Consider the following 17,573-nt stretch of genomic DNA (forward strand, 5'->3'; position numbering starts at 1 on the left):
GTTTCAGCATTGTTTCTCATTTTCAGTACATTTATTGAACAACCAAATAGAAAGTTTTCAGTTTAACTGTTTTAAGATGCCAATTGTATGTGAAACTATGTTTCTTTTGAGTATTCAAAGACTTTAGAATATCTTAAATTATCATCTACACAAATTTTTGACTAAATATGCAGATCTGATCACATGCTGTCCTCAGTTTTTGTAAAATTCCTGATGTGTATATGTATGGCTGTAGTCCATGTAATTCCGTTACCATGAGTATTAGTGATGATCTTTGGCCTTTGCATAATTCTTTTCATCAGTACAGGAGGCAAAAAGTGGCTAGTAAGTCCTAATACCCCTGAAATTGAAAATGAACTAAAATTAAATTACCACTGATCCCTAATATTTTGTAAAATTCTGTTTATTCATGGTAGAGCCACTGATTACATACCATATACTTGTATTTTATTTGATATTATACATGTAGATGTGAAGTACTTAGTTTGTGTTAAGTATTAGAGAAGCATACATAAACAAGCTTTATTGAGGCATTTCTTCAGTCATAAATGCCTAAAAATATTGTTTTCGTTCACAAATGTCAGAGGCGTAATTCCGTTACCATTATGTGTAATTCCGTTATCATGTACTTCCCCAAAAGAAAGACCAATCATGAAAATTTGTTGATGATATTTGTGAATAAATTACTTTCAAAATAAAGTTGACATTATAATGAATTGAATCAGACATTAACTTGGAGCTAGTGTGTTGTAGATTTCAGAGAAACTTTTACTAAACTTTGGGTTGCAAAGTGACTCATTTCTCTGGTAATTCCGTTACCATAGCACATATCTGTCATTCACACCTGAACGTGTGAAGGGTTTTCTAAAAATCTTGGTTCAGAATATAGCACAAGTGGCCATGCATAGTATTAAGTTCAGAAAATGGGAAAATATTGAGATATCTGGATGCTGTGAACAATAATAACAGCCAAATTTCTCTGATTTGTAATTCCGTTACCATGGAATTGCCCTAATGCCGTCTAAAATGCGAAAGGTTCCGTAGTTTTGCCCCAAAACATTCAAAATCCATGTCATTTTCATCATACTCTCCAGATTTGTAGAATAATGTATTAAAATTAAGATATTAAAATCTTAAAAATATGGGGTCCATGTGCTCGTTTTTAAACTATGAGTGTCCAAAGTGACGCGAGTTGGCTTGAAGATCGCCTAAAAAGCGCCGAAAACATGCAAAAGTCTCTTAATACCCTCTAAAATGCAAATGGTTCTATATTTCGCTCCCAAACATTCAAAATCCATGTGATTTTCATCATACTTAGGGACAGTGATTTTCCGCGATCGCGGAAAACGGACGGAATTCACTGAAAGGGCCTTTTGAAACGGAAAGTGGCATTTCAAACGGAAAATCACGGAAAACGTATTTTCCCTCAAAATACACAGAATAGCAACAGAAATTACTCCAAAATCACAACAAAATGAGAATATTAAATGGCCACAAAACCCCAGCAAAACACGATCTCAATTCGCTACTATCATGACAATTCACACATCGTGACTGCACTCGACATCACCACACTCGATTGTACCCCGCACTCGTACCGGTACCCGGCCGGCCGGGTTGGGCTTCACATGCACACATATCGTTCAACCACACGGTCGTGTGTTGCTGCCCTCTACGTTTGAAGATGTAACAGCATGATATCGTGGTCTTAAAATCCAAGATGGCGGATTGGCAAAAGCCGTTTACTGATGATAACGATGTCCAAAAAACCCCAAAATTATCGATGAAATATCATTTCACCGTGAAATAATGCTAATAATGTGAAAGGTGAGGATGTATGCATGCTAAATAGGTTTGTAAAAAAAATATTTTATGCACCCGCATAGATCCGATTAGAACGGATTCTATTGTGTTGTTGGTACAGTAGCAGATACAAATTTTGACCAGTGCGAGTGTACGTGTTGTGACTTTGCTATTCAATGTGTAAACGGAATTGTCACTTTTCCGTGTGTACAAAGTCTATGGGGAAACGGAATTTCCGTTTTCTGACATGCTGAAACGGAATTTGAGATTTTCTGAAACGGAAAAGGCAATTTTTTGAAACGGAAAATCACTGTCCCTACATACTCTCTAGATTTGTAGAGGAATATATTCTGAAAGCATTAAAATATTAAAAATATGGGGTCCATGTGCTCGTTTTTAAACTATCAGTGTCCAAAGTGCTGCGAGTTGGCTTGAATATATTGAAATCCACCTAAAATGCGTCGAAAACGTGCAAAAGTCTAATATCGTCTAAAAGCGAATAGTTCCGTAGTTTTGTTCCCAAACATTAAAAATCCATGTCATTTTCATCATACTCTCTAGATTTTCAGAGGAATATATTCTGATGACGTTAAAATATTAAAAACATGGGGTCCATGTGCTCGTTTTTAAGCTATCAGTGTCTAAACTGTTGCGAGTTGGCTTGAAACAGCCTAAAATGCGCCGAAAACAAGTAAGTCTGATAATACCGTCCAAAATGTCTAAAATATGAATGGTTCCTTAGTCCTGCACCCAAACATTAATAATCCATGTCATTTTCATCATTCTCTCTAGATTTACAGAGGAATATATTTTGATGATGTTAAAATATTAAAAACATGAGGTCCATGTGCTCGTTTTTAAGCTATCAGTGTCTAACCTGTTGCGAGTTGGCTTGAAACAGCCCACAATGCGCCGAAAACAAGTAAAAGTCTGTTAATACCATCCAAAATGTCTGAAATATGAATGGTTCCGAAGTTCTACTCCCAAACATTAATAATCCATGTCATTTTCATCATACTCTCTAGATTTACAGAGGAATATATTTTGATGACGTTAAAATATTTAAAATATGGGGTCCATGTGCTCGTTTTTAAACTATCAGTGTCCAAAGTGTTGCGAGTTGGCTTGAATATATTGAAATCCACCTAAAATGCGTCGAAAACGTGCAAAAGTCTAATATCGTCTAAAAGCGAATAGTTCCGTAGTTTTGTTCCCAAACATTAAAAATCCATGTCATTTTCATCATACTCTCTAGATTTTCAGAGGAATATATTCTGATGACGTTAAAATATTAAAAACATGGGGTCCATGTGCTCGTTTTTAAGCTATCAGTGTCTAAACTGTTGCGAGTTGGCTTGAAACAGCCTAAAATGCGCCGAAAACAAGTAAGTCTGATAATACCGTCCAAAATGTCTAAAATATGAATGGTTCCTTAGTCCTGCTCCCAAACATTAGTAATCCATGTCATTTTCATCATTCTCTCTAGATTTACAGAGGAATATATTTTGATGACGTTAAAATATTAAAAACATGGGGTCCATGTGCTCGTTTTTAAGCTATCAGTGTCTAAACTGTTGCGAGTTGGCTTGAAACAGCCTAAAATGCGCCGAAAACAAGTAAGTCTGTTAATACCGTCCAAAATGTCTAAAATATGAATGGTTCCTTAGTCCTTCTCCCAAACATTAATAATCCATGTCATTTTCATCATACTCTCTAGATTTACAGAGGAATATATTTTGATGTTAAAATATTAAAAACATGGGGTCCATGTGCTCGTTTTTAAGCTATCAGTGTCTAACCTGTGGCGAGTTGGCTTGAAACAGCCCAAAATGCGCCGAAAACAAGTAAAAGTCTGATAATACCGTCCAAAATGTCTAAAATATGAATGGTTCCGAAGTTCTACTCCCAAACATTAATAATCCATGTCATTTTCATCATACTCTCTAGATTTACAGAGGAATATATTTTGATGACGTTAAAATATTAAAAATATGGGGTCCATGTGCTCGTTTTTAAACTATCAGTGTCCAAAGTGTTGCGAGTTGGCTTGAAACAATCTATAATGCGCCTAAAACGGGCAAAAGTCTAATACCATCCAAAATGTCCAAAATACGAATGGTTCCTTAGTCCTGCTCCCAAACATTCAAAAATCCATGTCATTTTCATCATTATCTCTAGATTAGTAGAGGAATATATTCTGAAGAAGTTAGGACATAATTTAAACTATGGGGTCTATGTGCTTGTTTTCAAATTATCAGTGTCCAAAATATTGCGAGTTGGCTTGAAACAGCCCAAAATGCGCCGAAACCAAGCAAAAGTCTGTTAATACCGCTAAAATGCGAGTGGTTCCGTAGTCTTGCTCCCAAACATTAAAAATCCATGTCATTTTTATCATACTCTCTAGATTTGTAGAGGAATATATTCTGAAGAAGTTAGGACATTTAAACTATGGGGTCTATGTGCTCGTTTTCAAATTATCAGTGTCCAAAATATTGCAAGTTGGCTTGAAACAGCCAAAAATGCGCCGAAAACAAGCAAAAGTCTGTTAATACCGTCTAAAAAGCGAGTGGTTCCGTAGTCTTGCTCCCAAACATTAAAAATCCATGTCATTTTCACCATACTTTACATATACATGTAGATACTTTAGCACCTGAATATTCCAAATCTGCTAAAATTCACATGGGTCCATGTGCTTGATTTTTTGCTATAGAGCTTAAAAATTAACCCAAAATGGATGATGTTCTTAAGAATTGCGCATCCAAAATAATATGGCATTTTTAGACCTCGCGAGATCGCAACATTGAGTTTAAAGCCCTATTACTCAGTCAAAATCCCATGAAAATGTCATTAAATTTTGCAATGTGATTAATAATTGTATCCGTAAGATGGATAATCTATCTATATTGCTGTCAATTGTTTGCTCCTTTAAGTCTCACAACACTTTCAGTTCTTAGAAATTGCGGGAAAGATACTCAACCTCAAAAAATTCAAATTTTAATAACTTGAGAAGTAAAAGAAATGCTGCACTTTATTCAAAACCCATGTCATTTTCACCAAACTTTGCAAAGTTGTAGAGGAAGGTATACCTAAGAGGTGCAAACATTAATAAATATGGGTTCATGAATGTGTTTGTTTTCAAACTATCAGCACTCTTATTAGAGCAAATTTGCTTCTTAAGACACCCGAAAACGCGCCAAAAGCAGTATCTATGTGAGGAAAAATTCTGAACCACTTTTCCATTTATTGATACTCAGGGTCATTTTCATCATACTTTGCAGCACTACAGAGAAACTATTTTGAAATTGTAGAGGAATAAAAAAAAATGGTGCATGCAATAATTCCAGTTTATTAGCTTCATAAAATAACACATCAAATCTGCAGTTAGTGCAGATAAGGAGAAAAATCAGCTCACATTATACCTAATCACAAGTTTGTCCATTGTGACGTCAGCGCGCAGAGTGTAAAATATGCGCAGATCATGATGCGCACAAACATAACTGTGGAACGTCCTTAAGATCAAATTCTTCGGTCCGGAAATCTTGATCAATGGGAATCAGCTGATCTTACCCTTGAATGGGTTGATTATGCTAGGATTTCATCGAAGTTGTAGTTGAAATATGTGTCAGCAATGGGTATGAAAATATAAGAACTTGAAAGAGTTTTTCTTCAGGTTAATGTGAGTATCATTTGTTGTTATACATGTTATATGTGTACTTTTTTTCCATCATTGGAATAACTTTCATCATTCCTGCCAAGAATTTGTGAGGATAACCATCAGCAGCGTGCACTGGCAGGAATTTCTAGGCGCACGAGTGGCATCCCTAATAAAATAAGTATGAGGCCATTAAAGGAGGTGGAAAAACCCTATAGAAACCTATAGTATACCATGAGAAACTTTGAAGTTTTATGAATAAAATGATGTATAATTCAAGGGCATGCCTTGCCTCACATAGCAGCACATTGCACTTATAAAAGAAGGATTACACAGTCCAATTCATTGCATTTTGTGTATGAAAATCTACTTTTGCTGTAAAAAGAAATCTACACATTCCCCCCTTTAAACAGAAATATCTCTGTCAATATTTGACATCATGAGTTGATTTCAGCACCATTCTTTTCCTTATTTCACAACACAAGCTTTCCAAGGCAATGCCTGGTACCAAATTTGTTGGGATTCCTTCAGTTCACTCCTAGTACCAATGAGGTCCAAACATTACATGTATGGACCTCATAGGCGACATCAGTGATAAAACCGGTTAGACATTGCCGTTTCTATTTGCACCCAAGAACTTTGGCAAATGTACGCCTTAATACATAGTGGATGGTAACAATTTAGGTATTAATTAGTTTTAAACATGATAAGGAAACTTCTACGACATTTGAAATTTAATGGATTGAGGTTAAACTTACATTTTCAGTCTTTTTTCTTGAATTCTTGGTGAGCGTTCCAAACGCTGTGGGGACTGATCAACTACGATGTGATTCACGTACTGGTCAGCTGATCGGTCAGGTGATCGGTTGGTTATCTTTTTGTCAGACGTTCATAATTTATATTACAATATATCAATCTTCAGTATCTTGATTTCAAGCATCAGTATTGCAGGGAAAAGTCATTATCGATTGGAATCAATGGCAGATCGGGGGGGGGGGGGGGGGGGGGTTGAGCATTTCTGGCCCGTTCCACCTTTTGAGATTCATAGTCAATATTTTGGATGTAAAAAAAAAATGTCGTTCGTACAAAGTTAAGTCCCCCCCCCCCCCCCACCTCCTTATGAGAATCACAGCAATATTTGTAATGGGGATATTTTGTTCATATTCTTTGCTCTTTTTTGTCCTTTTCTTTTTTGCTTCCCAAATTTATTTTACTTTGAACATATGACTTTCTATATTTAATGACAAACTTTTTTAGGGGGGTGGGGGCTTGCCAAATATAACGCGCGACAAGATGACCTTCTTTTTTTAGTGACAACTTTTTTTTTATTTGTCAAATTTTACGAGAGACAAAATGACCTTCGATCATTATTAATTAAACCTTTTTTTTGGAGGGTAGGGGGCTCGCCAAATAGTGACACACTTTTTTTTGTAAAATGTTATGCAAGAAAAAATGATCTTCAATCATTATCAGCTACCTTTCATTTTTTTTTAGGGGGGGGGGGGGCTTGTCAAATTTTACGTGGGACAAATGACCTTCATTTTTTAGTGATTTTTTTTTTTATACTTGACAAATTTTAAGAGGAACAAAATGGCCTTCAATCATTTTTAGTTAAAACCTTTTTTTGGGAGGGGGGCTTGCCAAATATTTCACAAACAAAATGAACTTCAATTTTAGTGACCATCTTTTTATTACTTTTAAAATTTCACGCAGGACAAAATGACCTTCACTTTTTTTTAATGTTATGTTATATCGAGATTTTTTACCTGACTGCTAAAAAAGCACGAATGCCTGTGAGCAAGCAACCAGGGGACCAACGGCTTAAGGTCCTCTCCGAGGGACCTGGTAATGAGGATAAGCCTTAAGGGCACTAGCGCACCACTTGGGAATCGAACCCGGGTCACCGGAATCCGAAACCCCTGCTCTACCGACTGAGCCATCGCGCCTCCGATATGTTAAACTTGGGGGGGGGGGAGGCTTGCCAAATATTACACGGACAAAATGAGTCTTTTATTTTTAGTAACCATCTTTTCTTTTTACTTGTCAAATCTTACGCAAGACAAAATGACAATTTTTCTGTGATAACTTTTTTGGGGGGGTTGTCAAATTTTACTTGAGAAATTGCACCCCCCTACTTTGGAAAATCGAAGATTAAGATCATGAGTATAGCCTACATCTCAGAGGCATAAACAGATGGGGGCATGGCTGGCCATCCCCCGAGTGGATTTCACCTGAAAAAAAAACATAGGAGCAACGGAAGGAAGAAAGAAAGAACGAAAGGAAATTTAAAAAGGAAAGTAATGTGAGAACAAATAATCCGGGGGGGGGGGGGGGGGGCTACTCAGATAATAAAAAAATCTGCCATCTGTAATTAAATTGGATTAGTTAATATCCAGAGGTCCCAGGGCTACCAACATACATGTAGCGCGGGCAGTGCATGGCGTACCTAGGATTTTCCACAGGGGGGCAAAATCGGCCGCCAAAAAATTTGACAAGCAAAAAAAAAGGAAAAAAAGGCTCTTCAATGAAAAAGGTCTTCAATCGTACCAGAAAAAATTTGACAAGCAAAAAAAAAGTCTTCAAGCTCGCCAGGGGGGGCAAAATAGGTATTCAAGCTCGTCGGGGGGGGGGGGGCAAAATAGGTTTTCAAGCTCGTCAGGGGGGCCGGGGGGCAGAGATATGTAATTTGCATGGGTTTGTGACTCATCGGGGGGGGGGCAGACTGCCCCCCCTAGGTACGCTAGTGCTCGGGACTTACATTACGTAACTTTTATCTTCCACATGCGACATGTACTATGCCCCCTCTTATATACCCCTGTTATGCCCCTGCACAGACTGGTCTACATTGATTTCGATATTTAAGCGTCATTATAAAATTATAGCAAAAAGAACGCCTTGATTAAAGGCCATTACCCCTAGAGACTCGCGAGCGTCATGTGACAACTCGCCCTGGATTTGCACGTACAGGATCCTATGGCGACAAAATCCATCGCAAGAGTTGGCCAGAAGAGGCGATGAAAACACAAAATTTGGAAAGAAAAGAACCCGTGAGTACCCGTTTTACATTATAATTATGAAATTAGTATATAATTGATAACATAGACCTAAATTTAGGCCGTAATTTTGATTAATTTGCTGGAAATTCAAGGCCAAAACGTACCCGTCTGGCGTCGACTTTTCCAACACGCGTTGGAATAGCGGTGTAGCCCCAGAGTGTCAGTTCAAGATTTCTAAAAAGCCACCGTCTCTTCCACTCAAACAAACCTCTAATTTTTTTTGACAGAATAAAATCTGCATATTTTCTCCTGTAAATTGGAATATCTCCATATATATTAGACAATGAGTTGATTGAGGCACCACCATTATTTTTCTTATTTCACAAGCTTTCCAATGTCATGATTTGTTGGGATTCCTTCAAATCAAGATTTCAATATAAGTCACCGAACTCCCTAGTGATGAATAAGTATGGTATATGTCAAAATATTAAAAGATATCATCACGAATTCTGCAAGGCTAATAATTCCCATCCTGGATGGAGTGGAGAAGGGGAGGGACTGGGCCCGGACTGCATGCTCTCATTCTCAGCTCTCCCCGGCTGCACCTCGAACCCCGGAGTCGGCGGGGCCGGAAACGGCTGCCTTTCCGGAGGAACCGAACCCGGGACTCAGTCAGACTCACACTGTCGCACACTCACTTCGCTCAGTCAAAACTAAAACACAGCTCAATGATCACAGGTGCTACGCCCAGTCAGTATTTCACATTCTACAATAGTCAATAGTATTTTTCATTATACGAAATGCACAAAATCCTGAAAACACTTACCGTAATCTTAAAACATAGACGGCTAAAGAGTAAAGGCTAAATCGTAACTCAGTAAATCGTAACACCAACAGCGAGTTCGAGCTCTCCCAACAATTCGTCCATTTGACTGGTTTCGCATATGCGTTGCATGCCGTATTGTAAAAACTCGGTACAATACTTTTGCCACATACAGTACATGCACATAGGTGACGTGGGAAATCAAAGGGATGGTCCAGGCTGGAAATATTTATATCTCAATAAATAGAGCAAAATTCATTAAGCATAATGCTGGAAATTTGATCAAAATCGGATAAAAAATAACGAAGTTATTGAATTTTAAAGATTTGCATATTCCGGTGAAACAGTTCTAGGCATGTCTCATGAATATTCATTAGGTGGGCTGATGATCCCCACTTGTTCTTTTGTATTTTATTATATGGAATTAGATTTATTCAAATTTTTCTACCAAAAACTAAAACAATTGGATTGATGACTGATTAAGTGCATTTTTTATTTATTGCCGTAACTTCTTTCATCATAGTGGAGATTCATCATTTACACATGATGTATGACGAAAAAATGAAACATTTATGATTTGATTGATTGATTGGTTCTTTATTTCCATGCAAAAAATTAATCATACAACATAAAATAATTATATTGACAATATTTCACGGTAAAATAACAATAAACAATCATTGCATGGGAGGGGACAGTCACAAGCACAAAGGCTTGAAAAATAATTGGACGCCTTTCAAGAAAGACTATACGGCCCTGAATAAAATTAATATATAGAAGTCATATTTAAAATTTACAATAAAAGCAGGGCCAAAAGGAAAACACATCAAGCATAGTGTCAAGATTAATCTAATGATAATAACACACCAGCCGCGTATTAATATTACTATGTTTAACATAGATACGTCGTATAAATACAAAAAAATACAGTATGCAGTATGATGAAATAATGATAGAACAATATCTTAACTCAAATAAGTGCTACTAATGGAATGCTTAAACTCAAACTTAAATTTGTTCAATGTAATAACATGTTTATGTAATAACAATAGAAAAAGGAAAGTGGGGATATGACATCATCAGCCAACCTAATGAATATTCATGACGATGTGCATATAACTGTTTTCACAAAATATTCATTATTTGCTATCCGATTTTGATATAATTTTCAGCATTTTGGTTTGTGAAATTTACTCTATTTATTTAGATATAAATATTTTCAGCCCGGACCATCCCTTTAATCGTTATTCATGCGCCGAGCCCTGCCGAGGAACCAGGGTGGGGGTCCGGGGGGGGGGGGGCACTCAGCATATATAATGCATAGTGGGTATGTGCCGCGGAGGGGACCCCCATTTTTACACCAAATTTCCGTTCCAAGGCATAGCATTTTTGTCTTATTGAGACAAAGAAAAAAGAAAGTCGCTCCAAAGCATAGCATTTTCTTCTTATCGAGGAAAAAGAAGAAAGAAATCCGCTCCAAAGCTTCGCATATTTTTCGTTACGCCGTTCCGGCCGCATTGATCTGCTACGATGAGCCGCAGGGCGCACACCACTAATAGGATCCGGCAATTTCGGGAATCCCCTTTAGACCCGTACCAAATGGTTGGAAAAATATTCATATAAAATCAACGGTGCATATCTCAGCAATTTTTTTCATATGGGCATAGAGAGGGATTACTACTGGATCTGTTCAGTCCCATGGGAGAGCAGTAATTTGTCAATGCTAGATTTTATGGGACCTTAATTAGTTGCCCAAGAAACCATGTGAGCACTGTGACTGCAACCAAGTTTGCACGTAGTCTTGGTTTGAGCCCCTGTAGCGCGAAAAAATATTGAAAAACACCCTTTCATATCTTTAGCATTTGAAGGATATTGGATACACTACCAAATGATAAAGGTGTGGATGATGTCATTTCTAAGACTTATTTTTGGCGATTTTTTCAAATCTCATTTTTAACACATGAGTCTATGGGGAAATAGTTAGTGGTGTGTGCCCTCAACAGGTATTGTGCAGTAAACATCAACAATCCGATGACCGACAGCTGAACCATCAGTGGATGTCAACATTTTTGCCAGTGGTACAGAGTCTTCTGATGTCTTTGGCCTGAGAATCATGGTTGTAGAAGAGCGACTGACAGGTTGATCATGCTTGTGAAGAAAGTTGCCACGCTCATCACGGGACATTGTGCGGTCCAAGTCCTCTCTTGTTAGACGTACATATTTGGTCTTGAGAATACTGTTGGAATTACCAGCTTCCCACTTCAGCCCCTTATTCCATGCTCTATGGCCAGGTACAAAAAGGTTTTTTCGCTTGTCAGATAGTTTCTTGGGGCCCATTGTGACTGCTTTTGGTTTGGCAGGGAAAGTTTTCACTTGTATTTATACACTTTTCTACTGTGCATCCTCCCCCCCCCCCTCCTCCCCACAATAAGGAGAAGAAAAAAAAATCACAATTATGTCATGATTTCCTCCCTATTTTACAGGGAAATCATTTTCTTTTTAACCCAGAAGGGCAGCAGTGACGTATTTTGTAGCCAGAATTCCATGAGTACTTCCATGTCCTTCACCTAGTTTACATTACACAATTGTTATGGTGACAGATTCATATTCCACACTGGCCAGCAATAAATGTCCCTTTAGTATACTACTGAATCAATACTCTGGATCATGATAATAATCACAATGTATTCAGCTATCATTCTCTGTCATTTGGCTCTTCTCAATAACCCCCTCCCCCTCTCTCTCTCTCTCTCTCTCCCCCCCCCCTCTCTCCCTTTCCTCCTTCCATTTTTCATCCCTTTCTGTCAACATGTCACTCATTTTCTCTGCCTTCTGTAAAACTATGAATGTTATTACACACAAGGCACTTAGATTTGCTTTTTCTTTTGTTTTTATTGTTTTTTCTCTTGAATTGTGATATTAATTTCAAGTGATAATGACTTGGAAAAATGAATCAAGTACTATTAAAACACATTTACAACATTTCAAAGGTGATGATTATCATTAAATTTCAATTCATGAACATGGATTGAGCTTAAACATTACAAAATTTTCTTATAGGTGCATTGTTTCAACATTGTGTATTCTGTCTGTATTATAACCCTGGAGAGACAATGTTTATTCCCTGATCAGAAGAGAACGGGGTCTCCAAAAAAAAAAAAAAATTAACATTATGCATATGATACCCTAAGGTTGTGCCAAAAAAAAAATTTCCCAAGTTCAGTGAGAATCGCACCCTCTGAAGGGCGCACACCACTAATAGGATCCGGCAATTTCGGGAATCCCCTTTAGACCCGTACCAAATGGTTGGAAAAATATTCATATAAAATCAACGGTGCATATCTCAGCAATTTTTTTCATATGGGCATAGAGAGGAAATACTACTGGATCTGTTCAGTCCCATGGGAGAGCAGTAATTTGTCAATGCTAGATTTTATGGGACCTTAATTAGTTGCCCAAGAAACCCTGTGAGCACTGTGACTGCAACCAAGTTTGCACGTAGTCTTGGTTTGAGCCCCTGTAGCGCGAAAAAATATTGAAAAACACCCTTTCATATCTTTAGCATTTGAAGGATATTGGATACACTACCAAATGATAAAGGTGTGGATGATGTCATTTCTAAGACTTATTTTTGGCGATTTTTTCAAATCTCATTTTTAACACATGAGTCTATGGGGAAATAGTTAGTGGTGTGTGCCCCGCAATGTTGGTGAAAAGCGGCCGCAAAGGGCGCTGTCCGACCATCGCCTCTGCGCTAGCGCGCCACCCGGCGCCCGTCCGGGGGAGCGTTTCATCAACATTTTTGTCCGACAAGTTGTCAGATCTGACATCTTTCCTTGATTCTGATTGGCCGAGAGCCACTGTTACTATGGTAAAAGTCGGATAAACAGGACTTGTCGGATAAAACACTCCCCGGGGCTATAAAGAGTGAGCTTCAGTCCCTCCCCCACTTTTTTCAAACACCGCCAAAAAACGTATAAAAATGACCATCTGATTGTGATTTTTTGCGTGGTACAGCCCCCCACTTTCAAAATCATTCGCGGCCTCTATAAGTGGGCTGATGATTATTTTGTCCCCATGATACTTTCATCTCCCTCTTATAACTGTCAATCCGAAAGGTAAAATCAGGGCTGAGGATATCTCAATAAATAGAGTAATATTCACAGCGCGCAAAATGATGAAAATTCTATTACTTTTGGATAACAAATAACAAAGTTATTGAATTTTAATTATTTGCATTATTTCGGTGAAACAGTTCTAGGCATTCATGAAGACATGCCGCATGTCTTCATGAATATGGGCTGATGATAATCAAATCCCCATTACCTTTTCACATAAAATCATAATTGTTTTATTTTCACAAATGTGTACAATGATGTGTCTCCATTAAGCTGCAGCAAGAAATAACTATAAGCCAATAGTTATAGTTCTTCGGGTAGAAAAAATTTAGTAAACTGAATTTCATAGAATAAAATACAAAAGAACAACTGGGGATAATGACATCATCAGCCCATCTAATGAATATTCATGAAGACATGCTTAGAACTGTTTCACTGGAATAATGCAAATCTTTAAAATTCAATAAGTTACACTTCGTTATATTTGTTATCCGATTTTGATTTATTTTTCAGCGATTCGCGCTCCGCCTGTGAATTCTACTCTATTTATTGAGATATAAAAAGTATCCTCAGTCCGGAGCATCCCTTTAAGTTCAGTCTTGGTAGAAAAAACTGATCAAATGTAATTTCATAAGTGAAATACAAAAGAATAATTGGGGACATAATATTATCAGCTTGCTCGATCATTGCACATTCATGAGGACATGCATGCATGGAACTGTTTTAAAAATGTCCCGGGCCAATTACATTGACCAAAAGGTTGCATACATCAGTGAATATGACTTGTAATGCATTAAATCAGAAAGTTAATTGTCAGTTGAATTTGTGTACGGTTCCTTAAGAGGCCCAAACTTTTAATGAAATTAACATGAAATACAAGTGAACAAGAGAGGATCATCAGTTTGCTCATTTTACGAAGACAAACAAAACTGTTAAAATATTGAAAATGTCATAACTTTGTTTTTCCGTAGACCATGATGAGATTTTCAGTATTATATTTGTTCGATTTTACTTTATCTGTTGAAATCATATTTTCAGCCTGTGCTATAAACTGTGGAGTTATTATATAATCACGATCGATGCCCGTTTTTTTTTCAATTTTGTAAAAATGTTCATCTTAAGCTCTTTAGTGTTTGAATCTATAAAAAAATTACATTTACTTAAGTCTGTGTTATTTTCAGCATTATTTTTTGTGCATGGGGGGGGGGGTGCACATCTTGGGGAGGTTGGAAAAAATCGGCTATTAAAATCAGAAGAAGGGGTACAAACTCGTTTTGCTCCAGCCTATAGGCCCTTGGGCCGTGTTACTTTGCATCATGTTGTTTGGCATGACTTTAGTTTAGTATCCGATTTACCCCTACCATAAAAAACGGGAGAAGTAGACTCTGAGGAGTGGCGGGATTAGTTGAAGTGCAAACCTATAACTGTTCTTTTCTCTTGTCCTGAAATCGATTGTACGACAATTTACATGGAAATAGACTGATCACTTTTATTAGTCCACAATTTATTTTACCCTGACTGTACATGTTTACGGTGTGTTCATTTGACGCCACCATAATTGCAATATTGCGCAACAACGGACGCATGATCTGAAACAACGGGTATTCCGAAACGACGACGTGCTCTTGAAAAAAAAAAGCAATCACTGAAAAATGGCAGATTTTGAAGTGGAAAAGGGGAAAAGGTTATCCTTTGCAGGACTCGGACTTCATGACTGGCTTGTCAGACAGTGTGAAGCAGTCGGGATCAAACAACCAACACCCATTCAACACAACTGCATTCCAGCAATTTTGAGAGGTACGTATGCGACGTGGACGTGGTCATGGAGCTCAGGCTCAGCTCAACCTCAGCCGCGCCTCCCCAGCCCAGCCCCGGAGACCTCGGGGCGGCGGTCGGTGCGCATGCGGTGCAGCGGCATAGGCATATAGCCTTCACAGTCAGACCGCAGGTCCCTATGCTAATGAGCAAAACGGCCAGATTCATCCAATTCCAAATCATCTCGTGGCTGAATCCTCCTCCTTGCAAAATCTCGTGATTCATGAGTTTTTCTTTCTCTAACTCTAAGATAGGCAGGACAACAAAAAACCAAAAGGTATTCGTTGTCCCCAAGAATGATATCAAAAAATTCTTTAACATCTAATTTATCATGTGACACCAGTTAAAACTTACGTAATATCCATTTAACTTCTGAAAAGGAGCAAAATTAGAGCACAAGTATGGGCCGAAAAAGTCATAGACATCGCGGTACCTTTTTAACACATTACACGTACTATCGATAGTATAAACGATCACGATGTGCTCGCTAAACGCGCACGCACATCGACGTCTGCTAGCCGTCGTCTGCTGCAACTCTCCAATAGCCCCACATGTGTAATTTGCTGTTAGATGGTACCATATTACAACTTTCATGTTAGTACATAAATGTGTGCGCGTTATTTGCGGACGCAGATCATGCACGCCTCTCCGTCGTCTGCTACGGCTATCTTTGTCAGTCCCAAGTGAGAAATGTGTGTAAATTCACTTGGTCTACATGCAGTTTGCCCACTTCTCATTTAGTCTAATGCCAAATGAGCTGAACCCATTAGGTCTATCAAATTGCCATTTGGTCTAACTGCCATTTGGTCTACACTACACTTGGTCTAATTCTCATATAGCGATATGTCCAGTTGGTCTAATGATTTTGTTACTTTGCCAAATACATAAAATTGGCTTGATATCAGTTCCCCAGTGTGAAATATATATATATATTTATTCATTTGGTCTACATGCAGTTTGCCTACTTATCATTTAGTCTAATACCAAATGGGCTTAACCCATTTGGTCTATCATTTTTTTCTTTCTAATCACCATTTGGTCTACACCATACCTTGTCTAATCTACATTTGGTCTACACTACACTTGATCTAATTTGGAGTTAGTGAAATGTACAGTCAGTGGGCTAATTTCAATGACCTACTTCATTATGATGTTATACTTTATGAAATATTTTTTTGTTGTTGATTATTTATGTAATCTAATTTCAACTTATAAACTTAGAAGTGGTGTTGAACAAAGTAAAGATGAATTATAGATGAAAAGTGGCATAATGGAGCCAAAAGTTTTGAAGGGTCCATATATGGCATATCAGGCAAAATTTATAAAGTTGTAAGCGAGAGAAGCAAACGACAAAAATTTTGATATCCAATTCTTTTATGATTTTTTTCATAATATTGAGAAAATTATACATTCCACTATTATATATTTCCTTCTCTTTTATCTCCTGTTCATTTTTGTCTTGGTGCCCCCCCCCCATCTTTCTGCTGTTGTAGATGAACCTAACTAGAATTCGACATAAACATAAATAGGTTTGAAATAATGGCAATGAGGTGAAAACAGAATACATTAGAGTCTGTGGCTGGGGGGGGGGGGTGTCTATTAATATCCCTTAATTTTCCAGTGCCAGATAAATTTTTGTTTGTGATTGACAAATTTTTCAAAGATGAAATGTTCTACACTTTTACTAATGATCTTTTTGTGGGGGGGGGGGGTGGGCTTATCAATATTTTCTTTATGGTCCCATGTATCTAATAGTATACAGGTGCACTTTCTGAGAAAAAAATATTTTATTTTGCGTTTTCAGGATTTTATTTTTAGGATATTGGAATGGCTGTGAAAATTTTGCTCCACTTGATGAGCTACGCCCTTCCTTTTATAACTGAATGTGGTGTGGCACTGTCCTATATATGATTCATTTTGAATTTTAATGAATTCCAAAATACAGTAATTTATATATAATAGCATAATTTTTGGGCATAACGGGGGGGGGGGGATTCACTACAAGTTCAGTATGAATTAAAGTCATGCTTGGTGCCTACTCGCACATGAAGTATAACACACAATTTTACTGATTAATATGCAGTAGTGCATGTCCTCTCAGCATGATTTGACCAATGATGTGATGTCCTTTATACCACATGAAACTGGACATTTGCAACTCCAAGTCATACTTAATTCTTTGTGAACCCCATCCCCCCCCCCCCGCCTAATTTTTAAGGGCACCCTCAGAACATCTAGCACCAGCTGTTCTATCATACATGTCTATTTTTCTTCAAAAAGTGAAATATCAACATAGTAAACATGCATATATATTCTTCTTTTTATGCCCCCCACAGACAAAGTCCGGAGGGGGCATTAAGCATTGC

At 37.7% G+C, this 17,573-nt stretch overlaps 1 protein-coding gene across 1 annotated transcript in view; it reads right to left on the bottom strand.

Annotated features, from left to right (window-relative positions):
* Positions 1-15,689, bottom strand: part of LOC129260498 (lysosomal membrane ascorbate-dependent ferrireductase CYB561A3-like) — a 31,205-nt gene extending 15,516 nt beyond the window's left edge. Inside the window, exon 1 of the mRNA XM_064099846.1 lies at positions 15,562-15,689. The gene's annotated coding sequence lies outside the window, so the exon portion shown is untranslated. The remainder of the gene's footprint in view (positions 1-15,561) is intronic.
* Positions 15,690-17,573: the final 1,884 nt, after the last annotated feature.

The sequence above is a fragment of the Lytechinus pictus genome, chromosome 5 (genome assembly GCF_037042905.1).
Source record: "Lytechinus pictus isolate F3 Inbred chromosome 5, Lp3.0, whole genome shotgun sequence".
NCBI lineage: Eukaryota > Metazoa > Echinodermata > Echinoidea > Temnopleuroida > Toxopneustidae > Lytechinus > Lytechinus pictus.